Here is a 27041-nt window from a genome sequence, read left to right as displayed (position 1 = left end):
CAAATCATGCCGACGTGGATCCAATTATGTGATATTGAATTTCGAAATGTGCACCAACAAAAGCACCTCTGTACATAAAATAGAGTGCAACTGCACTGCAGTACCGGTGCAACGACCACCGGCAATTAGACTCCATTTCGTGAGCGAAATATCATAGTCTTTTTTTGCAAACCGATCACAGTCGCGCTATGCAACTTCGTAAATATGGCGAATTCGATTTTTTTTTTTTTTTTTTTTTTTCAGATAAACCTGTAGAAACGACAAACTCGATTTTTCTCTACCAATTTTCAATTATTTCGCGTATTATAACCGTGTACATACCTTTACGTATAAAACTCAACATATAGCGCCTGTTGTTATACGTACGCAAAAATTCTGACGTATCTATACGTAAAGGTACGTAGGTACATACATAATTTTGCAAACGATGTAACTTTTCTCTCGTGAATCATTTCTTTTGTTTTATATTATACTCTCGGTATATGTATATATACAAACGGGTATTATATGTATATATGCGTTCAATAAATCGTTTTCAAATCGGAGATATCCCGTGCACCGTATATTACATAATATCTGCATGTATACGATTGTGGATATAGAGATATGTATACAGAGATATACGTAGTACGGGTATATAATATCTGCTTACACGGATATTCAGCATTTCTCGTTTTGAACCGCGTTCCGCGTATATTTGTTACGCTCAGAAGCAACACGGTAGCTCGATATCTCTCTCGTTCGCTCGATTGCGAGACCGCAGGAATTTCAGATCTGCGGTTTTCCGAAACGGAGGGTGAAAATTTCTCGGTTAAACAAACGAAAGATCGGAAACATCAGCAGCGGCAACGGGGAGCGGGGAAACACTAGCCTCGTGCCTTTGCCCGTCAGAAATTATGACGATGAAAGTAATTCAAGCGTCAAAAGCTCTGTTCCGTTCATAACGAAAAGCCCATACATTCCTCGATCCCCGTTCGAAATCAAATTCTCCGCTTCGTGGAAACGACTTCTTTCTTTTTCTTTATTCTTTTCTCTTCTCTGTTTTTTTTTCTTCGTCGATTGATCGAGTTTAACGAACAAACGTACAAAATCCACGTGAAACCGTGGCGACGTTTCTTCGACGATTTTTCTCGCGGATCGTAACACCGTCGAAGCACGCTTGCGCGGACCGCCTGCACTTCCACTTCCCATAAATAGTAAAATTGAAAGGTAAACTAGTCCCTATGCAAGAATGCAAAACTATGAGCGATAATTCATCGGAGCAAGCTGCTGTTGGTGTTGCTCAAGGTTCTTCTCACCCCACGCTCGTTTACAATTAGTCACCGCAGCTGCATGCACCGCGTCGCGGTGGTTCCTATCCGCCATTTATCACGCGATATACATAACGTGTGCAACGTGTGTATACCTATATACGATACACCTCGCGAGACAAAACGATGGACGTTGACGACAAGCTTCTGTAACTAGTTTTTTTTTCCGTCACTTTGATTTTTTTTTTTTTTTTTTTTTTCTATTTTCTTTCTTAATCGCTTGTTTGTCCGACAACAGCGTCAAACTCACCCAATAAGTAGCCGTCTAGACGTTTTATCGAGCGATTCTTTTTTACGTTTTCGTATATATATATATATATAAACATATATATATCACCAAAAATCCAAATGACCATCCGTGAAAATCCGTGGTAAAGCAAACACTTCTTCCATCCAGTGTGTTCTCGACAAACACATGATCCAGACACTTACGGGGCATTCCAGGCCGGAGGGGCGAAATTTTTCATTATACCGAACCGGTTGATATTACCGGAGAAATAAACACGTGTGGCTCGGTGGTGGAAATTATAACCCGAATTTTCCACATACGCGGGTAGAGGAAGGAAGGAGTTCCGGTATCACGCGAACGAATCATTAAGGATAATCATGTTCTTTCGTACAAGTTACGATTGTATTCCAACAATCCGTTGTAAAAGCCGCGGAGGCATTATACAGTTACGGGTATTACAAGGGTGAAATTCAAACGACGTTACAACCAGAAGTTTCTATGGTATTAGAGCGTTGCCGGGTGCAGCAACAGTATGGCGGGCAACCGCCAATCTAATTTGAAGCCGAGGTTGGTAGCGGTCCGCAGACCAACGATTATAAGGTCTCCGCAGGTTAATCAGCGAAGTCAAACGTCCCCGCGATTAAAGACGAGAGGGTAAAGCGCGTGTTTCGTTCGACTCGACTCCGTACAGCCTTCCCTTCGTAATACCCGCAATCCCGGCTGCTCCATTTTTTCGCCTTTCTGTTCCCGCTTTTTTTCCAACCGCAAAGGAAACGCGGCCCCCCGCGTCGGTCGAATCTGAGGTGTGTAGTTACGCAACGAAAACTCGGCGATTCCCGTACACGCGCAAAAGAAATATATTAGGGTCGCCTCGTGGAACCAGTTCTCGAATTTTAATCCGCGTTGGAAGTAAGAAAAAACAAATTATCTTCGCAGACTTTTTCTTACGCATCCGAAAGGGTTTGAGGTTTGAGGGGGTGCGGTGATTAAAATTCAAAATATGACCTTCGCGAGGATCGCACCCCAACGTATATGGAAAGACAAGAACAACGTATAATTCTACGACTTCCGGAGTACCGGGTGAAGAGAGGAAAGAAAAGAGAAAAAAAAAAAAAATTAGAGAAACTGAACAAAGCTTCTGCAGATATGATTTTATCGCTGAAACTTTTTTAGCCCCGTAGGGCTAAGTTGATGGAATCCCCGATGGGTGTATAGGTATGAAAAAAATTTTCCTCAACTCTCACAGTACGATTACCATAAATTGCAGGACTTTCTCATGCCCTGATGTAACGGTGTCATGTAAACCCAATTTTCAAAGGTTAAGGGAATTTTTTTTATTGCACAACAAGTCTATATATAATTTTCGCGAAATTTCATCTTCGTTGTGGTATAAATTAACTTTTTTTTGTTTCGCTTTTCATCAGCGGAACATATGCCGACGAGTTCGATGTTATCTCGACGTACGGTTGAATTCGCGATGAATTTGGGGTGAAATAATTGTCAACGAAAATTTCTCACGGCGGGCAATCTCGATATTCGTGTGCAACCCCCAGATGCAGACTGAACGTTATATTATCGATCGTTAGATCAGACACCCTGAAACGAGGTTATAACTGATCGCGTTAAGGTAATAATTTAATTCATATCATACTCGGAACAATGACGTTCACCGGTGCAAGCTGCATTATGTCTATATACGTATGTACAGTAAAGATATAGATATACATATATGCTCGTGCATGGTATGTATGTACCTGGGACACGTAACGCGTGATGAGATAATGAAGTGGAGAATGAAAAGGTAGGAGCGGAAGGGGGTGCCGATTATTATCCACTTTGCTTTTCGAGAGTAGTTATTATAATCTTCCAAAGGTATATATATACGTATATCTCTACAATACGTATTGTAACATAGATATATATATACCTGCATACATAGCTAGGAATTATAACGTAGACTATTGTGAGCAGAGTCGATGGTATTATATTCATTTCTACACGATCACATATTTCCAGGCCTAACCCCCATTGTCTTTACGAACGAAATAGAGACGATGAGGGAGACTCGCCCTCTGCTACTGCGAACACCAAACTACCCGGATACACGTACTCCTCTGTAAGAATTTTCTATCGCTGTTGAACGAAATCGGCACCTTCAAAATCGCTACGTGCATCATTCAAACCATTATTCATTTCCGATATCCCGCTATAAAAAAAATAAAAATAAACGATAGAAAAAAATGGAAATAAGATGAAAATCACACGCTTGTTTCGGATGAAAAGTCGCGGTACATCATCTCTATCTATATGTATAGCTGTACCGCGCGATGCGAGGTATATCAATTGTAAGCAGGCACAGGAAGGCTGGGGAGCGGAATGCAGACACCTAAAGCCACCCCCATCGCGCGACCCTCAATCTCTTAACTCTCGAGTGATCACTAGACGGGGGATGATAATTGCTTTCTGGCTAATGCGCTAAGTATATTATTAGCCACCATGTGTGTACGGTGCACGCTGATAATGAGATGATATTTCCGGGATTAACGGAATTTCGAATAATACATCTTCTACTACGGAATCTGAAGTTCGATATCGACGTACCAGTCGTCGATGATCAATCGAATTCAATTTTGGAAGGAAATCGAAAGCCGATCGGTACGGTGGCGAGTAACGTCGTGCGACGTTGCGACTAAACAAAAATGGAAAAGTTTCGATAAATTTTTTTCTCAACTTTCACATTTGCCCGACGTCAGCTGTCCGTGGCCCGAAATAATTTATCGCGTTTGAATCGAACGCGCGCCCGTCCTCGTCGGACGACGTAGATCTCATGCGGATACGGATATATACACGAGAGTCGTTGTAGAACTATTCCAGATACGATTTCCTTGGAGCTACAGGGTGAATCTCTACCGGCGGGATATTCCGTCCTTCTCTCGGACTCGGCGGCAAGTTTCTTCGCTCATTCCAAAACCCGGGTTCCTCTCTGTATGCCGGTCGAGTACCACCCCGCGGATTGGCCCAGTAGAACGCAGAGGAACGTGCTCGCCCGACTGTTCGTTCCGTCGAGAACGGGGGCTGTTCGAAGGAAGGAAGGAAGGAAGGAAGCTCAGCTTCACCCTGGAAGGAACAGCGGAGCGAGGGAGAGGGAATACTGCGAAACAGGGCCAGCGGAATCTCGGGAAAACTGTCGAATTTTCGGTTCAACTTCGCCAGCTCCCCGTATTGCTCTACCCAGAACGAGCGACGCGCGCTCTTCTAAAATAACTTTTGGATAAACGAAACTAAAAAAAAATAATCTATCACGGAATCGTCATTTTCGTAACATCTCCCACGACCCTGACGTCAAATTATGCGCAATTTTATCGGCGATAAAATTAATTCATGCAAATATTCTTTACCTCTATCTCTAATTTCACAACTTTTTCTACATTATTCGCGTGTTCGTCGGAAAATTCGGAACGTAAAACAGAAAAAAAGAAAGAAAAAAAAAAAAAAACCGGTTAATGCCAGGAAACGGACGAACACTTCGGAATACAACCTACACTTTGCCTCAATTAACTGTTTTTGTTTGTAAAAGAGCGACTCATATAACGGGCTCCTGCACCCCGAACGTGTTGGCAAACTGGCATGAAAATATTTTCTTTCTCTAATTTATTTCAACTTAATTTTATTTATTATTTTCATTTTCTTCATTTCTTGCACAAAGAACATTTCTTTAATTTTTTTACCCACCTATATACACACACACTTCGCATTTTATTCTACAAAAACCGTACGGAACATAAAAAGTGAAAAGAACTTTGCAAGCTCACTGCCACTGTACGCACTTTGAAAAGGCCGACTCTTGTCTATTTCTCTCTCGAATTTTCTAAAAAGAATGGAAAAAAGGCAATTCATTTTATTTCGAAATAGCTCGGTAAGCTCGTTGCAGCCACGATTACCGAGGTATAGAAATTAGCTGAAAATCGCTGCTGGGACGTGCAAAAAAATTGACTCGCGCAAAATTCAGGTGGAATTATTTAATTTCTTCCGTTACCGTACCAGCGGCATTACGCGTTGGTTTTTTACACGGAAATATGCAAAGCGTGTATTTTTATCACCGATCTACCAATCGAAGGTGATAAGGAAAGAAATGAAAGAAGAAAGAGGTGAAACCCTAATAACGCGCCGGTTCTAATTTTAGAAAAATATAAAAAATCGACTTCTCCCGCAACAGCAACAGTAGCAAAAAGAGTTGGCGGGTTTGGCTCGCGAGACCCCATTCCGCGGTAAAACACCCATTTATTAATCCTTCGAAATTATATAGAAGCTTGCAACGCGCGCGGTCGGTATTCGTTCGGGCAGCCTCGTATAACATGGACACACATTGAAAGATAAAAATCTGCATGATAGAATCTTCTCGCGTGTCTCGAACGAGCTCTCTTGTTCGCCATATCAAGGGTCAAAAAGCCACCGAGGACACGTAGTCGTAGGTGAAAGCTATAGGGCGGAAGCTGAGCGTGCTGAAGTAGTAAGGTGCAGCTGAGGGGTGAAAGTGGAACAGGAGGGTATCTTCGCTCGCCCTCGACCTCAACTATTTCCCTTGAATAATCGATCAGAAATTAGAAAACGACGAGAAAATTTTTCACATTTTCACGCCAGATTTTACGGTCAAGAGCCGCCCGGTGGAAATCCCACGGTGAAACGTATACACGTCCGAAACGAAGGGCGTAATCCTGACAAAGTTCAGATTTGAACGAAACTCGAGTCTCACCGTACGATGTGCAGAAAGATTCGAAAATGTGTTCAAAGTCTCGAAAATGTCAATTATAATATCGACATTAATGGGCGCTCGTGTTAAATACGGAGTTACGTTATCGACCGCGAATTGCAGTAAAAATTTTCATTCGTCGTCCCAGATATTTGAAAAAAAAAAAAAGGTTCTTCCTTTCACAATTTTCTTTTCACTTTTCTTCAATTCGTATACTTATCTCGATCACAATGATATGACATGAAATAACTCGAGGATTGATTGATCCCGACGCTGCAGAGCATCGTTGAGTACGTTATCAATTGCGAATGAAAGTTCTCATTCGTTACAAGAAAGAAAGCAAAAAAAAAAAAAAAAAAAGGAGAAAAAAAGGAGAGAATAATCAAGTATATATATAAATTTTAAGTACCCGCATAGCAGGTTAAAATGTAAATTCTGGAGAAGAAAAAAAAATCGCGACCGTTTCAAGACTCCGTATCAAGCGGAGAATATGACGGAGGAGGGTTCCGGGTGAAAATTTTGTGGGGCTCAAGAGGTCTACGGGAACGGGACGAGAAGCGAAGAGGCAAGAAAGAGAGCGGGAGGGAAGAGAGAAAGGGAGAGAGAGATAGATAGTGGAACAGAATCCTGGATAGGGACTAAGAAATTAATTAGACAACTGGGGATTTCTCTGTGGGAACGAGTAATGGATACGGCGACATCGGTCCATGGAGCGAAGCGAATGAATTTCATCCCCTGCATGATTGTTAATTGACGATTCCCTCGTCGACTAGGTTATAAAGAAATGACGTACAATGGAAAGATAAAATGAAGAAGAGAGTATGACGTTGGAAATCGTTGTTTTTTTTTTTCTTTTTCCATATCTTCCACTGACCGACTCGGGTATTAATAATAATCAAGAAAGTTGCATAACCGACCACTTATTAACTATAATATTTCACATCTTTTGGTATAATATCAAGATAACTGTGAAATATGGCTGAAAAACTTCATGAAATACTTGTGGCGAAGTTGACCAACTTTTTCAATCACATTATCCAACGACCCCGCTAACGACCCATATTCTGAAATATTTCTATTATTAACTATTTTTTGTCATCTCTCGTTTGAAATGCACATATCGCAACGGTCCTCTTATTGCCTTGGACATCCGGTATAGTGCGATAATTTTAACCGCCCCGCAAAATCGAACACAACTCGTTTGGCTCATGAGCATCTGATTGCTCGAATTGAATTATATTCGGGCGTATTAATTCGCGGTGTTGATATTCGCGTTCGTTCGATCGTCAATCTGTCGTTGGATTTTCCCCGTATTCGAAGAGCTTGCCAACGAGTCTAACGACGTGCAGCTGTATTATTCGACGAGTATTTAATTGAAAGTGTAAGTTCAACGATCACGGTTAATCGTCTATATTAAGAAGGGAGGGTACGCGTTATCTAAAAATAGATGAAATTTTGGCAACAACCACGAATGCCGCAATAATGAAAAATCAGGTCATCGTAACATCGGACGTTCGATTGACAAATGAAGTTAGACGAGTTCGTCAGTCGTCATTGCCAAATTGAAATGACCATCGAATTATGAAGAGGGGATTTATCGAAGAACGCCGATGAAAACTCCGACGTCCCACCCGATTAAATGTATCTGATGAGAGAAAAAACGCAAAAAGGAGGCAGACGACAGCTACGTTCGCGTTGATCGATATTCCTCCCTTCTTTCGCTTATGAGTTATAACGGCGTACGCGACCGAATTCGACCGCGGAACGGAGAGGCGCCAAACGAGATACGTGAAGGGCGTCAAGGATCGAGCTTTCGGACTCTGGAGATCGTTCGTTTCTGACGCTCGAAATATATATATATATATAATACCATCCGGCTTACATCTATCCGAGTCTTCTAAATTACATACGTTTACTCAAGATAATCACTATACCATCGCTCAACCTGTTTCATTTGTCCAAATCCCGTGTAATATATTCGCGTGTAGGTGTAACGGCAGCTATAGGCTCCGTGTACGTAGTAATACCGTAAGCGGGAAAACGCGAAACTCTCCGCACCTCGTACCATTATCCCTAAAATCCTGTTAATTCTTACAAATTCTTAACACGTATCCGCTTTTAGACGTTGATTAATCTACGAAGCATGATGCCCGCGGAAGAAGGATGAGCTTTCAGATTTTATTTTCCGTTTTCTTTCTATTCCTCCTTTTCTTTTCTCTTCTCTCGCCCTCTATTTTACGGAGTAAAATTTTCGGTATGTACATCTGATAAATTATTGAATTTCTTGATTGCATCGACTAAATATATGGGGTAACGAGTGATTAACGATGATTAAACTGCAGCGCAAACATCACGACTGATTGACCACGGAAATTTAAATATTATTACTTGTGTGTGAATTGGTTTTTTTTTTTTCATTTTTTCATTTTTTTTTTTTTTTTTTTATCAATAATTTCGTGTTTGCCAAAATTATGCAAAATTTTCATGTTTGCTTTAATTACGCGTACTACATTATGTCAACCAAGTCGAACCGAATGAGAGTGAAAATAAAAAAAAAAGGAGGAACAAATAGAGCGAAAATCGGAATAAATTACCAAGTATAAAACGCTCAAAATATTGTTTAAAGAAAGAAAAAAAAAAAAAAAAAAAAAATGGGAAACTCAGTTACGGAAGCCTACGGAACGAGTAAAAATTTTTTTTGGAGAATTACAAATAGAATTCAACGCTCATTCTCTCGTATACGTGCCGAACAAATATAGCCCGTTTGAAAGATGAGGTAAACTAATAAAAATCTACCCTCCGGGAATTTGCATAAAAAACGAATGGTACTTGCTTTTCACGCTGTGTTGCACACGTCAATTTTTGTAATTTCTTTTCATACAGGTATACAAATGCTGCCGTGCACAATTGCGTGTTTTTTTTTTTTTTTTTTTACCTTTTTTACCTTTTTCCATTTTCACTTTTTATACATTTACTTCAATATTCCTTTCTCCATTTCGCTGATGAAATGAAGGAATAAATTTCATTTCAATTAATGACCGCATTGTGATTATACATAGACTCGGTATTTCGTTCTCGCGCCGTTTTTTCCCCGCGAAATTTGAGCCGAAATGAATTTCTCTAAAAATTGTACGGAAAATTGGGTTCAGATCGTCGTCGCCTGTCGTTCGAACTCGTCCCTGACCTTTGCCCGAAATTCGAATCGGAGACCGAGGCGACGCGCGGTACGTAAACTTGTTGGAAAATCGAATTGTTTGTTTCCCGAATTTCCCCCTACACTGCAGACGCGCAGTGCCCCCCCCGGTTCTCGTACCACGTTCTCCGAACGATATCGCAACTCTCTCCACAATGAGAGGGAATCCCGTCAGCGCTCGCCACTTCTCGCGTTTCTCCAAACGCTCGATTTCAGGGCAAACACACTATACGCAAAATCAACTTAGGACGTAACGTGGCGGCGTCGATATTCGGAATCAAAGGGTCGTCTCTCACTTCGGTGTGCCCGAAATCCGCTCATCTATATTATATCTCTGAGCGCGCGGCAACGATTTCGCGGACGACGAGGTGAAGCGATTTTCTACCAACCGTTACGCGGTTGACCGTGTTGAAAAAAAAAAATCACGGTTCTTCCGTGAGATGATATTCGAAAAATGTAAAAAAAAAAATTTCGGGTCAATGGACTGTAGGGGTAACGCGCGCGTACGTACAAAAAAGTAGGAAGTATATATATATACACAGGTATACCGAGCTGAGGCAGCTAAGATTTTCGGCCCTCTCCTGACGTCGGAGAATATAAACCGAGCGAAGGCTAGTCTGGCGTGAAATAATATAAGGCGCGGCGGAAGAAATAGAGACTCGGTAGATGGAAGATGTTGAGAGTGCGCAGAGGGGGAGGAGCGGACAGAAATGGGCTTCGAGTTGAGAGGCGAACATCAACGAACCTGCAAGTCTCTGAATTTTCCAGTAACTTTACCATTTTCTTCGGTAGAAGTGGCAAATACGCTAGTTAACGATGAAAAACGCACAAACTCGGGCGAGACTTGGTCGCTTATCTCTCGAGTAAATCTTTTAATACCCTTCAGGGAGGATTTTCTTTCCTTTCCCGCCTTGGCTGTTCAACGGGCCCACGGGAATCCTCGAGGAAAACTTTAATTTTTTTCCCTTTTTTTTTTTTTCATCCAATTTTTTCCCCTTTCATTCCTTTTTGTTTCTCGTACAGGCCTTGTTTTGCTCGCACGCCGTTTTGTGCGCGCGAACTATATTTCAGCTGAAACTGCCGATACGAAGTTTTTCGAAATCTTCGACGCGCTCTTCGTAGTCCCGATAGGGATAATTTTCGCGGATACGACGAACGATGTTTCGCTTATTTTTCATCCCTGATACCCAATTATTTTATCCCCGACCCACGTCTGACGCGAGTGAAAAGACTGCCGCTTGAAAGCTTTTTTTTGCATTCGCGACGCGGCGAAAGCCTCGATAAAAATTATATATAATGATCCTCCGTTGATTGATCCGAAGATATATATATAACGCGCCCCGAGCGGAAAACCACTTTTCCGGTCACATCTCCTTGTTAGATCTACATAAACCAAAGGGAGAGGACTCTCTTACTTCGCCACAAGGTAGCCAAGCGCAAATTAACTTGACCAGGCAAACAAAGGCCGGCTTACGCACTTTGACTCGGAAAGGTCTCTGCAGTGGAGTTGAGGGAGGGACGCTCGAAAATCGGGTGAAAAATTATTTTTTTTACAAATATTACTCATCGAGAGTGAAGATGTGAAATGCAATGAAATTTGATTATGACGGTTACGATTTTTATTATTCAATATTAATATTAAATAGATAAAAGAATCGTACGAACGGGCGTTGAATGTGGGTAATTAAGCGTTGAAAGCTCACCAGAAAGCTCGGTTGGCGATACAACGAGGCATCTATGTGGACTCGATCTGGTCTCCGTGAAACAAAGTTGGGGGGTAGTCGCCGATTAATGGAGCTTGCAAAGTGGGATGAAATAACACTTCTAATTATTGTTACACCTCGTTGAAACTTTACGCGAAATTGCTCGACGCAACGTTAACGGCTTACGTACTGTATACGTATTGGTACAGGTAGGTACCTACATACTAGCGGCAGTAAATAAAACCGTTAATGTTCACGTCCACGGTTTTAACAAGTATGAGGAGTTGACTTTTCCATTGATAAATATACTGCACGTGCCTAGATTAGGTGTCCATATAATATACAAGGTTAAGTATCAAGCGTATAGTATATGTATACATAATATATGTAAATACATCGGGCGCGCTATGTACGTACGTGACGAGGAGTACATATGGAAAATAATTTTCGTCAGACAGGTAAAGAAAAAGGGTAATAAAAAAACAGAGAACTCAATTCAAATTTCGAGACATTTTTACTCGGAATTTCAACCACCCGTTAAACATCACATCCAACAAGATGAACGAACCGGAAATAAATCGCACGTTTGATCGATGACAAAAATTGACAACTATACATACGGTATACCTAACCGAAGAGTGTTGTCTAGTTCTCAACTCTGCTGAATGTTTTTAATTTTTTATTTTCAATGATCAAAATAAATTTGTTTTTTTCTTTTCATTTCAATCAACTCGTAGCGTGTTTCACTTTTGGACCTGATTCGTGTACCTGTTTCTCTTTTTTTATTTCATTATCTTTAATTGAGAAAAGCTACTTGAAAACTTGTGAATTGCTCGCTCGTTGATTGGATACGTTTACGTGTGACTGTATATAAATTATAAGGACACACGATAGTCGCGCGTCTGCCACCACGAACGGTCGAGAGCGAACTGAAAACGCCGATATCAAGTACTCTGCTTTAATATCCCTGCAGGGGATATCTCTATCTATGTTATATGTATGAAATTATACACACTCGTTCCACGTACGTTTATATACCTATATTCATCGTTCTCACCATTTATACAATGGGGTGTTTTACAAGTGACACTTTTTGTCACGTTCTTTCCGCTAGTTTTCTCGATTTTAATTTCTTCTTCTTTTTTGTTTTCTCTTTTTCACGTGCACACACGTGCGTACGTACGCGTGAAAAGTTCTTGAGACGGGAGTAAATTGTTGGCGGAAAGAGAGAAAAAAAAAACTCCAAAAAGTAAAAGGGGGGAGGGGAAAAAAAACCAATGAAAAAAACTTGCTTTTGATCGTCTCCTCAACGCTGACAATCGAATCGCGCTCGAGAAAAGAGTCATCGAAAGTCGATCAAGATATAATTGAGACCGAGATATAAATTTAGAACGAATTAAGAAGAATGGAATAGATACCGAAGAAGAGTACGAACAATAGAAAGTTATATTCGCGGGCGTAGAAAAAGTTCCCTTTTTTATATACTATATCCAATTTATTACTTATCTTTTTTATTTTTTCTCTCATTTCACGCAACGACTTTGCCAAGTTTTAATCCGGGATGAACGATCATCCGGGTAAGCTACAAAGACATTTCGAAACGCTTGATGTCGCGAATTTTTCTATTTTCATGAAATTTTTTTTTGGTTTTTGGTTTTGTTCCTTTTTCCTTCAACGGTGTTCCGTAAAAAAATCCCGTGACACACGTATCCAGCACCGTTCCACATCCGGCGCACCGGTATGCAGCTGTCCATATTCTACTATCTCTGTATTATAAACTGAATGGGGATTCATCCGACGAATTTTGGTCCGCTGTACGGATCTCGCGCGAACGCGGGGACAGCATAGGAGAAACTTGTTATATAGTGCGAATATTTCATATTCGCGTTCATCGATAAAGTTTCCTATCATCAGTGCGGGAAATATTACTGGAATTATAAAAAAAAAAAAAAAGTAAAAGAGAACGAAGCACTGAATCCATGCGGATAACGGAGATGGTGCATCACTAGAAATATGCAAAATTGTTGCTTCATTTGTTTTAGCTTCCCCCACTTTTTCTTTTTTTTTTTCCCCGTCGCGTTTTTGTTTTTCATTTCTAGTTTTGCAGACCCGGAATTTTCGCCGTACGTATGCAAGAAGGAAAGTAGTCTATGTAAGCTATTGATTTTTCGAAGAGCAATACAAGTGGGTCTAGTAGAGGTTGGTATATTATATACTGTACTACATATCAAGAGTTTCAAGCGTATATCCCTGCATACCTGTATACATAAATCTATTGAAACGTTCGGAGTTGGAAGTACGAAGTTTAGAATTTTATTGTTAGATCAGAGCGATTTCGAATAGGAGATATATATACAGATATATGCGTGCACGTTATATTTCATTGGCGACACGTATCTGTACGCGGCGTATTTGTTTTTTTTTGGAGCGAAAACGGTAATTTCGTAAAATAAAAAAACGGTTCACATCATCTCGAACAGACTGAAAGATAATGCAGATCCTAAGCAGTTCAAAAGCCACGCATAGCCCCGCGGAACACGTACCACGAAATTTCCCTTCCACTCGTTTACTTCACACACCCTTCTGAGGAGAGGAAGCAATAAACAACGGCGAAGCCATGTAGTTACGCGTGTGTGTAGAACACACGCGTACATACGTACATACGTGTACGCACACCTATATGTGAAACGGTTATTTTCGCTGGCTCGAAACCTCAAACAACGATCACTTCCTTTCGCCCTAACGTGCGAGGAACGGAATCAAGTCAAATCCCGAGTTCAAAGGGATAGATAGTCAGACGGAAGGGTGAAAGGATTCCCCGATTGATTTTATCCTCTGCCATTGTTGGGCGTAGATATGGGTGTACCGAAAACATCGTCAAAGCGGCAGGATTCTGTATACGAATGTGTACATCGAGGGTAAAAATATAAAATGGGTGCGACCGTCGGGAGGCGAAGAAAATTAAAAACATGAGAAATAGGAAAAATTCGGAAGTGGGCCAGTTCGTATCGAACTCGTTACGGTCGTTCGATCTTCGGAATTGTCGAAGTGATCGAGTACAGTAAAAGAGGTTCGGAAGATCCAATCAATCCCGAAGGTCGTAATTCTCAAAAATGCTAATAATTTGGATCAAGCCGTAGATTTTTATTAGAAATCCACGCCAAGAGCGCGTTTTGCTCAACGGTTGTGTAAAATCCACTTCCGTCTCACCGTGTTGCAATCAATCTTACATGGTGTACAAACTAAATGGACTGATCGCTCATAGTTTTATCTTATACACGTACGTAGTTACGTGTACGCGCGCCCACCCACCCCACCCCCGAAGGCAAAAGTTCGCGTATCAGAGCTTCAGGTCACGCAGCAGACTGTTTTAACAAGGTGTGTGCAATGTAGATGGATGTAAAGGTATACACACGTCGAGTCTAACTGTACAACGATGAGAAACTTCAAACGTTCTACTCCAAGTCCAAAAAGCTTCGTATTCGCAAGCTTCCCCGGGCCTTCGACTGTTTTATACAGAATTGCATTCTAGTTACTTACCCCCTTCGCTCAACGGTGTTGTATCCAATGCCGAACTCTCTTCGGTTGCTTTATATATACTTGCGCGCACATGTATTCGCAACGTACACGTACATTATATACATACAAGTTTATCTTTCCTCCCATCTAGATTTACACTACGTAGTAGTTATACCACCCCCGCGTTCTGCCCACTCCCCCTCCACCCCCGCAACCCATTTTATAATACGGGTTACATAGAGGATGCTGCAGAACCAGTAGCAACAGCGGCGGTAACACCCGCGTTCGAGTACACAGGTGCAACTGTATCTACTACCGCTCCAATTGTATGCATTTAAAGTTAACACCGTACGTTTATGGTGCCGTATAGCTATGGGAAGCGCGCGATACTTTGTGTACCTTGGTTTAGAAGCGTAAATACCTCTCCTTAGGGCGAAATATATTATTTCACACAATACCGAACCTGGGAACTCGCCGGACCGTGGACAACGAAAGATGATGAGCGTGAAGAAAGAAAGAAAAAAAAACAACAACCGTCTTCTAATATTTTTTAGGTTGTATATTACGCGAAAAAAAGTTTATCGGGATTCGCGGGGCGAGCTTTCGTTTCAAATTACCGCCCTCCGTGAGCCTGTTACCCATAACCCCGTATATTTCTTGCTACTCTTTATGGAGATTCGGAAGCGATCGGTATCGTCGTGCACTTGCCCTCGTTCGCGTCACGTTGAACTTTTGAGACTTTTACGAGGTAACCGATCTAATTTTTATAGCGTATGTCGTTTTTTCCTTCAGCTCTATACGAGATCTGTGGTACTGTTAATTTTCAACTCTAATGAGAACCGTCATTCGTTTCTTCGAGGCAAAGAGAATTCAGTTTCCTCGAAGAAAAAGGATAACCAAAGCCGATCTCGGGGATTCGGAGGTCTCCGACCCGCGGGGGACGCGGGAAAGAGGGGAGTAAAAGGAGAACTATGAAAACGGAAAGAGGACGGTTATGCGACAAAAAGAGGAGATCGAAGATCGCGTACGAGCAGCGTCAGTCGATCGTGAAAATGTCTTGGAGAGCTTTCAGGGATTCCTCTTTTTTTCTTTTACTTTTATTTTTCCTCTTTTTTTTTTCTTACTTTTATTATTCCTCGCGGTTCACCGAGAGCTTGCGATAATTAAAAGTGTCGCCATTTCGCCGTGTACCTTCGCCGCTTACCCGCTGCTAATACCTCCACTAAATTCGCTGACTCGTCTATATTATTATCGCAATGTTCTTATCCGGCGGCGCGAAGTACCTACGCCGCTACCGCGACTAGCGGTTCTCGTTCGACCACGCCAGACCTCCCCGCACCCACCCACCCACCCACTTCTCTTACCATTTTTTCACTCCGCTTTTTTTAATTTGAAAAAATTTATCTCTTCCTTCTCCTCGCCGCCGTTGAAAACGAACAAAACAATCGAACGATTTCTTTGAACTACGAAACCACCCCGTCCACGATTAGTTGAGAAAGCACCAGCGATAGCTATCTATAGAAATAGCGTGAAAGGGTATAAAGTAGATATCAAGCCGGTTCTGCACGGAATTGGATGGCTTCAAAAAATAGAGAATGCCGATGCGAGACCGAAGAGCTTTTGAAACGGTAGGAATATAAATGGCTGTGATTGGGAACTTGCAGAGGCTGAAAGGATCACAGGATTATCCGTTAAAACTGTCCTTTCGAATCTAGTTCTCCTTTGATTTTTTTTTTTTTCTTTCATTTTCTTCCCTACCTTTTTTTTTTTTTTTTCTCTCCTGAAATTTTTTAGCTCCGCTCACAATCGGACCATTATCACGCAACCTTCAACTTTCCTTGCATTACAAAGTACGACCATTACACCGTTTTAAAAATAGCTACGAGATAATAAAGGTGACAGGTTGAAGGGTAAAAAATATTGCAAGCTAACGTGAGAATTTTTTTTTTCTTTTTCACCCGATCTAAAGATTACCTATTGACATACGTCATCGGACCGCGTGTAACGTGCACAGGTTAAGAATCGTCGAAAAAAAAACAAAGAAATGACATTTTTTTGCTACGTTGTTTAAAAATGAATAATTTTTACGGGCTCGTTACCGATACAAATTTTTTTTTTCAACTTCCGCCCGCGCAAGTTCAGGAAAAGGTGAGATCCGCTCTCGCGGAGAAACGAAGATATTAAATAAAGTATACCATTATTACGATACCCCCGCGATATCTTATTTCATTTTTATATTTATCTATATACCCGTGTATATTTTTTCTTACCACTTTCGAGAAGGGGCAATTTATCATTTGGCAAAGTCGGCGTATAGGAGGGGTGGGGGTGGGGGTGGGGTGGTGGGATCTTATATTTCAACGAAGGGCGTTTAATACCACGCGGTTAATGGCTAAATAACACCGAGCGAAGGTTCGTCCTCTATGAACTTGGTTCAAAATCCTTTTGGCAAGGGTCACGAAAGCTCGAGCGAACGCTATAAGGATGAGAATATCACTTAGCGGTCACCTAATACGCACTATAGCGAGGCAAGTGTTGGCTATAATAGTAGAAAAAAAAGAGAGTCGGACCAGGAAGCTATTCAGACCTTCGCAACGCTCTCGAAGCTGAGAGTGGAAGGGAAAAAAAAAAAAAAATCGTAGAAAAAAAAAGAAAGGGGTCGAGAAAAAATAAATACATATTTCGAGGACGTGGAGATATATTTTATGGTTAACGCGGTCATCGTACTCTACGGAATTCAGCAAGTTTTCACGTGGCGAATGATATCAAAGCTTGAGAGCTCGTGTATACTTTGAATTTCGGAAGGCTGTCGTTGCTCAATCAAGTTTAAATCTGTCGAGGAAAATCGTTCGAGGGAGAGGAAAAAAAGGAACGCGGTGAACCGCATCGTTTGGTTAAATGACGTCATAAAGCGCAGCCTGCTGCGATATTGATATTAGAAATAAACCGGTGATATTGTGTCGTGTAAAAATATTCGAAAAGAGCTGAGACGTCAGCGATCGCGTTACCCACTTGAAAAGTAATCGCGTATCGTGAATTTGAAATTATCAACTTTAATTGAAACATAAAAATGATCGAAATATATCGGAGAAAAAGATAATCGAAATTGAGCCGTTAAAATATTAATTAATTTCAAAATTGGAGTGGGAATATTAGGTTGTTGGATTTTTAACGCCCGTGTCTTCGGGTGGTTTATCGAAGAGTGAGAAGAAAAAAAAAAGAAAGAAAATCCTTCCGACGAACGCTCTTCAATCTTGTCTGGTGAATGAAATTGGTGATTTCCTTTTCTAATTCATTTGTCGAGACGCGCGGAGAAAGGGAACGAGAAAGAGAGGGAGGGACGGTGGTATGAAAAAAAAAAAAAAAAAAGTCGACCCGACGTAAAATCTTCTTGAAGGTGGGAGGAGGGGGTGGGGTAAGATTTAAAATTCACTAATTTAAACCGTAATGAATTCTCTGTAAATTCTGCCGACTTCTCTAGTGTTCGGTAAACAGCCGACGCCGCGACTTCGCGAACCCCCAATATGTGTGCAAATTTACGACATCGTCTACTTCGTGATATAGGTATTCCCGATCCCAACGATTCTTCCAGCAACTTATATACTCAACCCCTTCAACCCCTCGAGCTGCATGTATATATATATATATCTGTACACATCTATATATATATATATATGTACGGTTACGCGATACCGCCTCGATAAATTTATATATACGTTATTTTACAACCCCTGTTTTATGCTTCTTTTTTCCCTCTCCGTTTCTTTTATTACACGAAGATATTTTTTCTCTAGTCCGGAAGAAAAAAAGCCGAAAGTATGAGAGCAATTAAGATTCTCGAAATAGTCGAAAGTCTAAATGGTTTCGCTAATTCACCCCAATTGACCTGAATTTTTGAACGCCAAACTTAGACCACAGGTACGTACGTTGTCACAATTTATATTAGCTGACGTCTTCGTCAGGGGGTGCGATACGCGATATCAAGTCGATGTGTTATCGTATCCCGAATCCAACGATAAAAATGTCACGAACAATTTGCTTTTATTTTATTTATATTTGTACACGTGATTTATGTGTATATATACAGTCTCGTTTTTCTCAATCTGGAAAAAATCTTCACCCCAACGTTAATGTGTATTTTTTTTTTTTTTTTCCTCCTTTTTAAAACTTTGCCTCCGGCTAAACACGCGACAATTTCAAATTGGTGTGTATATGACGGGCATATTAAAACCCACACATAAAGTATTTCTATATTTAAAATATGTTGCGCTACTGCAGTTTGAATTGCAACCACCACGCGAGGAGAAAATATATACGATTTTCGCACACGGTCCGGTGTATATCATACAAAATGTAGCGATCTGAATTATGCGCATGACTACTTCTGCATCTTGTGTGCTTTGAAATTAGTTTTTTTTTTTTTTTTTTATCAATTAGTTGTCTTTGAAAAGAATCGATAACTTTAACGCGACGTAATTGATACTCCAATTTCTCGTTTGAAGATCAAGGATAACATCATCGGATGTCGTAGTAGGTAACGTATCGTAAAATTTCACCTATCGACGACGCTATCCAGAGTGAGAATCACCACGGTCTAATGCCAAAAATAATGGGGGGGGGATATGAGGGAAGACGATTCGGAAATTGAAAGTCGCGGTATAGGTAGAGTAGGTAGCACGTAGAGTAGGTTACGGAGTAAGCGGGTTGACGTCTGATACAAAATTCAGAAACCATTATGCCTCGGGCGTACCAATTACCCTTTACCTTTATACACACGTACAGAGAGAGACATGTGTACTGTGTATACAGACGCACGCTCGCCTACCTGTTCGCACACACCTATACACATCTGTATACACCCAGCTGACGTGCCGCGGAAAGTCGCACGAGCGCGACGGAAACCGACGCTGGCAATTTGCTAAGACGTTAAATTTATGACCTAATTAACGGTTTCTTATGAAAATTGAAATCGTAGAGACCTCAGAGACTTTGTAAGCTGCTGCAGCAGCAGCACCTCTACCCTACGAAAGCGCGATGAAAACAGTTGAAGTGTGCGCGAGAGAAGTGGTTTAATTGTAACTCTTCCTTTTCCTTTTCACTTCTCTTTTTTTTTCTCTCCTCTTTGCTCCCGTCTTTTTACCCTATTCCCGTTTTCCTTTTTTTTTTTTTTTTTTTTCGCTCCGTCCACTTTTGCCGGCTAGTTTTCCGCGTTCTCTTTCTCAAATACGAACGATATAATTCTACCTCAACTTACAACCGCACATACCCAGGGAATGGTTACGCGCTTGCACCTTTGCCCATCTCACGGTTACGTTGGAATAGAAATGAGAAGAACTACACCTGATACACGAGAATGAAAATCATGAAGATTCGAAAGAAGAGAATCAACTCACCAAAAAATTATCCCGATCCGCATCCGATTGGGAGTGATGTTGGTTTTTTGGATCGCCGGAATCTGGAATTCTTCGCTTCGGTATTCTCCTGGTTGTCCCCCGATGGGATGCGCCGTCGAGTTCGCGAAGTTGAAATCCCGCGTGAAAGCGGGCGTCGAAGGTGGAGGGGGGACGAAGATCCATAGGAATCATCGCGGCGAGAGGAGCTATCTTCCGAGATACACAAATTGCAGAGAAAGTATAGTAATTAAATCGTTGTCTCACCCTCCCGTGTTTTTCCATGGCGTCGAAAATCCCATCGACGAATCTTCCGACGCTCCTTTTCGTCCCGCAGAGATCCCGTGGGAAAGTCACGATGTAACCGCATCCGTTCCAACCGAAATTTACATAGCTAAGGGGATACACATAGTTTTCGATCTTACCCAATTTCTACCTCAGCTTCCATGTTCTTCGTCCGTTTCCCACGAAAATGACGATCTTGTTCTCCTGCGACTTGATCCTCTCATTGCAGTCGTTCTGAAAACAAGAAATATACATGTATAATTATTAGACGTTTTATCTTGTCGATGTCGAAGTCACCGTATCCGTCAGCGTCTGTTGTTTAAAAATAATTAACCTGATTTTTCGAATCCGGATATCTCCTGGGCATCGAGTAATCGTCGATTTTATTTAACGTCGCAATAACGCCCGAGTGAGATGTGGCGAGTAGCGAGGTAAAATTCCGACTGCCGGCCGACGAGACCGTAAGCGTCACGTAGACAAAGCGTCACCTTCCGATCCGACCGAACCAAAACATTGCCAAGACGTGTTTGCGTCCAGGTGTTAGCAGTGGTTCGAATTCGTAGAAATTATTGTTGTTGATATTCGATGACCTTTAACACTAGAATCGCGAACGGTACTGCTACGTACTGACACGTACTACGTACAGTCGACGATAAATTAAACGCGTTGAGATATCGCACGCGTCGCAGCTTTCCATGAATGAAGAAAAAATAATTACGAAAACTGTACGAAAAGAGAAGGGAAGAAAGAAAGGAGATTTATGCTCTCTCGTAATTAATCGTATCTCGAGGTTTTTTTTTTTCGTTTTTCTGTTTTTTTTGTTTCAGCTGAATCGCCACTTTTATATTCTAATTTATAGCGCGGCGTACGAGTCGGAATAAGGAAGAGCTGAAAAGCGGGAGTTGGTAACGAGATTTGTTTCAAGTTATTGAGATCTTGGGTGTACCCGCGTACATACATATACATACTGCATACACGTGCATGAACACGTGTACATCCTTCTCATAATATATACACGTGTATAAATCCGTTAACTTTATCCGGCTGTTTCCTCGTTTTGAGCTGCGAGTCTTAAAGAAATTATATTTCTAAGAGGGCCAATTAAGAAGGCGGGTTGTATAAGTAAAAAGACGGTTTGGAAAATTGCCCTCGAGGCGAGTTTCAGTCTCCCCTAATAAACTTCGCGCTGAAAAAACCAGCGTGCGGTACGGAGGATAGAAAAAAAACAAAAAAAACAAAAAAAGTGCAAAAAAGTCAAGGATTATAAAACAAAACAGATAATCTCGCGAATCCTGCAGTGCAGTTACGCTACATTAAATACGCAGTACGGACGTACCGCTGCGGAGAACGCGACAATACGAAGATTATTTCTTCTTTTTTTCTTTTTTTTTTGCTCTCTCTTTTTTTTTTTTGCCGTGAAACTATTTTTGGAAAGTGCCGACGAGTCGCGAATTTACAGATCGGTTCACCGTCCGTTTCGTTTGGAGTATCGTCGAACCGTTGACGTTTTTGATTGTTGAAAAAATGACGGTCGGTTGAAAAATCATTTTGAATATCGATCGTGTTCTTGAAATGAATGTGCACATCAACCTCCGTTCACTCGATATGATACCCAAGCGGCTTTTGTCCGGAACAATTGTTGCTATATATCTTTGTTCTCAACATATGACGTCATTGAAACGTTTCGAATGGGTTACTACCCTATCTACATATTTCCGGAAAATCGATCGGCTCTCTTCGTTTCTCTACCGCGTACCCATTACGATATAATCGTGACTCGGTGAATTTTGTGACATGAAGTGCAACCGATCGCGATAGCCTCACGTGCGCATCCATCTGTACACTAGCGTTACGAAAAACGATAGAAAATTTTTTACGCAATTAACGATACACTTGTGGCGGGTTTTCCACCTCACTTTCCCAGATTTAGTGCACGATTTTACGGGAGCTCTGGAATACTTTTGAAATTTTCGTTTCCATAATTAGAAACGCAGCTAACGAAAAACTAGCGAAACTTGTGGAGCAACCCTCCATTACGAAAAATGTGCCCATTTTTCATTCTTTCAAAATTGTTTTTTTCCCGATAAATTTTCACCCGGAATGGCGAGGTCCGGAGGGGAGTTGGAGTCGGCGTGTTGTACGTTGACCAGAAAAACGATGTGATTCCGTGCAGTTTGAATCGTTCCGGTTGGTACAACACAAAGTGCCCCTCGCCAAATTACGTGCATTTTTTTTCTAGACTTTTGTTTTTTCATCTTTTTATGTATATCTCTTTTTCGTTCGGCGTTCCCTCGGGCGGGGTTTATTCAAGGGTTCGATTGCCCATTGGGTGGGATCAGATTCCATTCTGCACAGTTCGCGCCAACCCTTCCTAAATCCGACCGACCCGCATTTCCCCTATTAATTTTTCGCTAAACCCCACCGTGTGCCCCGGTCCAATAAAAAATATGAAGATAAAGTAGAATAAAAATGTGCATTACCTACTTATCTTCGCCATCGCGTGTTACTTGAAATTTTCGGATGCACAGATTCAGGTGCTGAAATTAAGTTTCACCGATCGAAGTATCTTCGGTGCAATCGAATGGCATCGAATAAAAATTGTCATCGAACCGCAGTGCGAAAATAGTAAGTGTGTAAAATTAGCGCAGCGAGTTTGACGGTGATTCCGGGTTCCGCTCAAACGTTGTTCTCGAATTCGTGGTCGAGTACGGTAAACCGTAGGGGGGGGGGAGGGGAGGGGAGGGGTAGGGTTCCGGGTCGACGGGGGGAAATCGATCTTGTAAACTTGAAACATACCGCGGGCTGACTTTCCCGCCCCTTTCAGGGCAATCACCGTCGGACCACCCGTTCGGAGTTGCAGCAACGGCGGCAGCAACAGCAGCAGTCCCCCTAAAGACCTATTTGTTAATTAACTACTGTCACACCTCTACGGTGAATAAAGTAGACGTACGTTTCAGAGTTTGCCAACCAGCGAGAGACATCATTGGGCCAATTTACGTATGTGTACATGTGTGTTTCCGGCGTGTCCTGTGGGCGCAAAAGGACCGGGGGAACAGGTATACCTATAGGTATACCGCACGAAGCGAGTACAGGCGGCACGTATGTGTAACGTACGTTGAACACGTTGGGTCCATTTAGCCACCCACGGAGTTACGTCACTGTACATATACATATACATATATACATATATATATATATATATATATATGCATGCGTGTAAAATACAACTCCGGCTTATGATGTCACGTGACTTTGTCCGCACTCCGGGGATGAGGTCAGTTTTACCGGCTACGGACCAAGAACCCCTCCGTTCGCCGCTGGGGTTTCAGCTATAATTTCCATACGACGTATCTACGTACATTTTTGTCACCCAAATTTTTTCGATTTTTCTTCAAACCGACGCCTCTCCGTTTGCGGTCGAATGTCATTTTCCATATCAATCATCGTCGTTGTAATCGACTTCGGGCCCGTCGCTCCAATCTGCGTTTGAACTGTAGGGAAAATTTCTACAAACTGAACACATTCGCTTTCGAGATTATTCCCGTGGGAAATTTCGACTTGCGCGTACGGAATTTAAGTTGTATCATCGTTGACGGTTGAAAAGCTATAGATCGCGTCATCTGCGTTTTATTGTACGCTCGTAACTACGCGGGGTGATACGTTTTAATAACCACCGCGGGCAGATTTATCGAAGACGCCGAACGGAGTTTCGCGGAATACTTGAGCGGTTCGAAAGGGGTGAAAATATGGCGAAGCGGTTCTCTAGAAAAAAAAAAAACCTCTTATTTTCAAGTCCGTGAACGAAAAGTTCAACGAATCCCGGACAAAGATGGGTGTTCGAGTGCTCCAATTTCGAAAGCGATTAGAAAATCAAACGATTCGGTTTCACCCCGGCGAGCGACTCGAATAACGATTCGTCGTTTCTGTGCACATATATACATATATATATACTTATTTCATACCGTCTTTTATCGTTTTCTTCCCCACGGGTTGCATGACTTTTTCCATTTTTCTTCTTATTCGCGTTCTCATTCTTTTTCAGATGCTGCGGGAGGTACCTGTAATCACGTACAACCCCCCCCCCCCCCCTTCCCCTTCTACATCTATAACTATGGATATGGTGTACAGGTATACGTATCCCGCCCGATGTCTCCAATATCTGAGAAGATGGTGCTTTAGCTCCCAGAGGCAATATTTACCTGAAAATGGGGAACTCGGAACTTTAAAGGCTGTAGCTGATAGCACTGAAAACGCAAATATTTCCATTACTGTAATTATAGTTTCAATTTGGCTTTGCCTCGAACCGTATACCCTCGGCATACCGTAGTAGTCAAGTTACCACCCCTCCCCGCCCCCGCCTCCTCCTCCTCATCCTCCTCCTCCTCCACCACCTCCCGCCGCCGCTGCTCCTGCTCCTTCTTCGCCTCCGACCAAACTGGTATACTGTTCCTCCAAACTGGTACTGTCCGATAATTGCATCCAGTAATTACACTGTGCACATATTATCTCTCTCTATACGTGCATATTATGTACCCATACAACAAAATACATAATCGCTATGTACACGTCGGGGCCACGGGGATCAAAATTAATTCATGAATTGTAAGCTCACGTATACACGTATATCCATGCGAGGAATTTCTAATATCATATATACTTTTATGAGTGAAATTTTCTCAACTTAAATATTTATATATATATATATACACATATATTTGTGTAATACAGAGGTGTATATACCTTCCCCCGGGTATTTTAATATATGAGTTTCTTCATTATTTTCAGTAAACTTCCTTCGAATATATTATTACATATATATATATATTCACCGTATAAACGTCTCTTTCGTATTCTCGGCGATCGTCAACCTTATTTATGGGGTGGTTATTCGAGGGCTAACAAATGCACGTTAAAAACTGAAACTCCCTTACACCAATACAGGTAAATAGAAGCTTCGCTAACGACGAAGAGGGATGAACCAAAAAAAAAAAGGGAATTCTGATAAAGAAACACAAAGGTAGATTGCGAATTTCAGAAGGATATATGTTTTCGACTCACGTTGTGTAACTGTACGAGTAAATTTTTTCATTTTTACACACGACGACCGCATTCGGTGGGGAAAAATCACGTCGACGGACAGAAGAACGTATTTCTCTTTTGGGCATGAATAAAGCGAAGACGAAAAAATGAATTTTGAAGGAAAAAAAAAATATAAAAAGTACCCCACCTAATTCAGGGACACGAAATTTGGTGGAACAAAACACAGCTACGTGGCAGGGTAAGGAGGGAAAAACTAGTTCACTCCGGGCCCTCGGGTGTCGTATAGGTACGGTGTGCGAGTCGTGGCAACGAGTTCACGATTGCCCTATTGTTTTTTGTGTTTCAGTTTTATTCCCCCTCCTTTCTTTCATTCCGTTTCTCTCGTGTTCTTTATTTCGACATAGATTTTTTGTCGGAGCCTCAAAATTTCCCTCCGTGTAACGGTAACCCAGCTCCACCTTCGGTTCTTTTCTTTTTTATTTTTTTATTTTTTTTTTTTCTATTAGACCGCAAAAAACTGTTTTCGAAATTTTTACTCGAGATATTCGCGAATGATGATTCTCTCGTTCAGATTTCATCTGTCTTCCGTACACGTGCGAGCGTCGCGGATTCGCGGATTCGCCGTAGTCACCTCGTAAACGAGACGGCGTCACGACGCGAATAATGAAACTGACGTAGGTGTAGCTGCCACCCCCTCCCCGAATCCACGTATTTGCATACCTACGATATACGCGTACGTAAACCAGAAATCGAAGGACGTTCGGGGCGCCCGAAATACTCTTCGAAAAATTTCCTCGTTCTCCTTGGAGAAAACAAAAATTAAAGACGAAAGTGAAAAAAAGGGTAAAAATTGAAGACACTGCGGATGGCGAATTCTGGTGAGGATGACAGAGCACTAGACGTAAAGTAATAGAGTATAAGTTAAAGCAAAGCAAAGTTGAGTTAAGTAAAGTCGGTCCCAGTTTTTATACTAAAAGCAGAAATTCCGTGACAGAGTCGAGGCGACGTTTTGAGAGCGCGGGAGGTGAGACATGATAAATGTATCAAATTATCGTTCAGTTCTGCAGCCGCGTTATATACATACATATACCTATATACCTATTCTTGCTTCTGCGGAACTTTCGTGCAGTGCTGGTTAATACGTTTCTTTTTCTCCTTTTTTCCTTTTTCTTTTTTTTTTTTTTTTTTTTCTAATTCTCATCCAATGCTCAAGACCATCAGGCGCACTCAGAGTAAAGTACTAACGAGTCTCGAGTATAGCAAGGAGCAGCACGTGGAGATGAACGTTCTCTTTTTGTTTTTACTTATCTACTTGTAATTTTTTTCTATGTTATCTTATTTTAATCTATTTTTACTTGTTTTTTTTTTACTTATACAGGTAACGGGGGGGGGTGGTGAATCAGAGCGGTATGTATAGGAAGTTGTAATCTTTGTTAGATTAAATGAAAATCTGGTGTATTTTTTTTTTTTTTTTTTTTTTTTTACAGTGTATAAATCTTTGAAGTTAACGTTTCTCTTCATGCTGCGTGCGATTGTTAGGTGCCTTTAATGCGACCCTGACGTGTTCCGCCTAGCCTATATTCGAAGCTTCGATTATTCGTGTAGATCAAAAATTTCAACCG

General features: G+C 41.5%; 1 protein-coding gene across 6 annotated transcripts in view; it reads right to left on the bottom strand.

Moving 5' to 3' along the window:
* Window positions 1–20865, bottom strand: part of LOC105689133 (octopamine receptor Oamb-like) — a 63430-nt gene extending 42565 nt beyond the window's left edge. For 2 of the 6 annotated variants that reach the window (XM_048650522.1, XM_048650523.1), the window contains exons 1-2: window positions 20714–20864; window positions 20098–20613 (exon numbers count right to left, since the gene is read on the bottom strand). The gene's annotated coding sequence lies outside the window, so the exon portion shown is untranslated. Of the gene's footprint in view, window positions 1–11185; window positions 11761–11805; window positions 12101–20097; window positions 20614–20713 lie in introns of those variants that run through there. The other 4 variants (XM_048650524.1, XM_048650526.1, XM_048650530.1 and 1 more) reach the window with 3 other exon arrangements.
* Window positions 20866–27041: the final 6176 nt, after the last annotated feature.

The sequence above is a fragment of the Athalia rosae genome, chromosome 2 (assembly GCF_917208135.1).
Source record: "Athalia rosae chromosome 2, iyAthRosa1.1, whole genome shotgun sequence".
Lineage (NCBI taxonomy): Eukaryota > Metazoa > Arthropoda > Insecta > Hymenoptera > Athaliidae > Athalia > Athalia rosae.
This window is presented reverse-complemented; position numbering and strand designations above follow the sequence as displayed.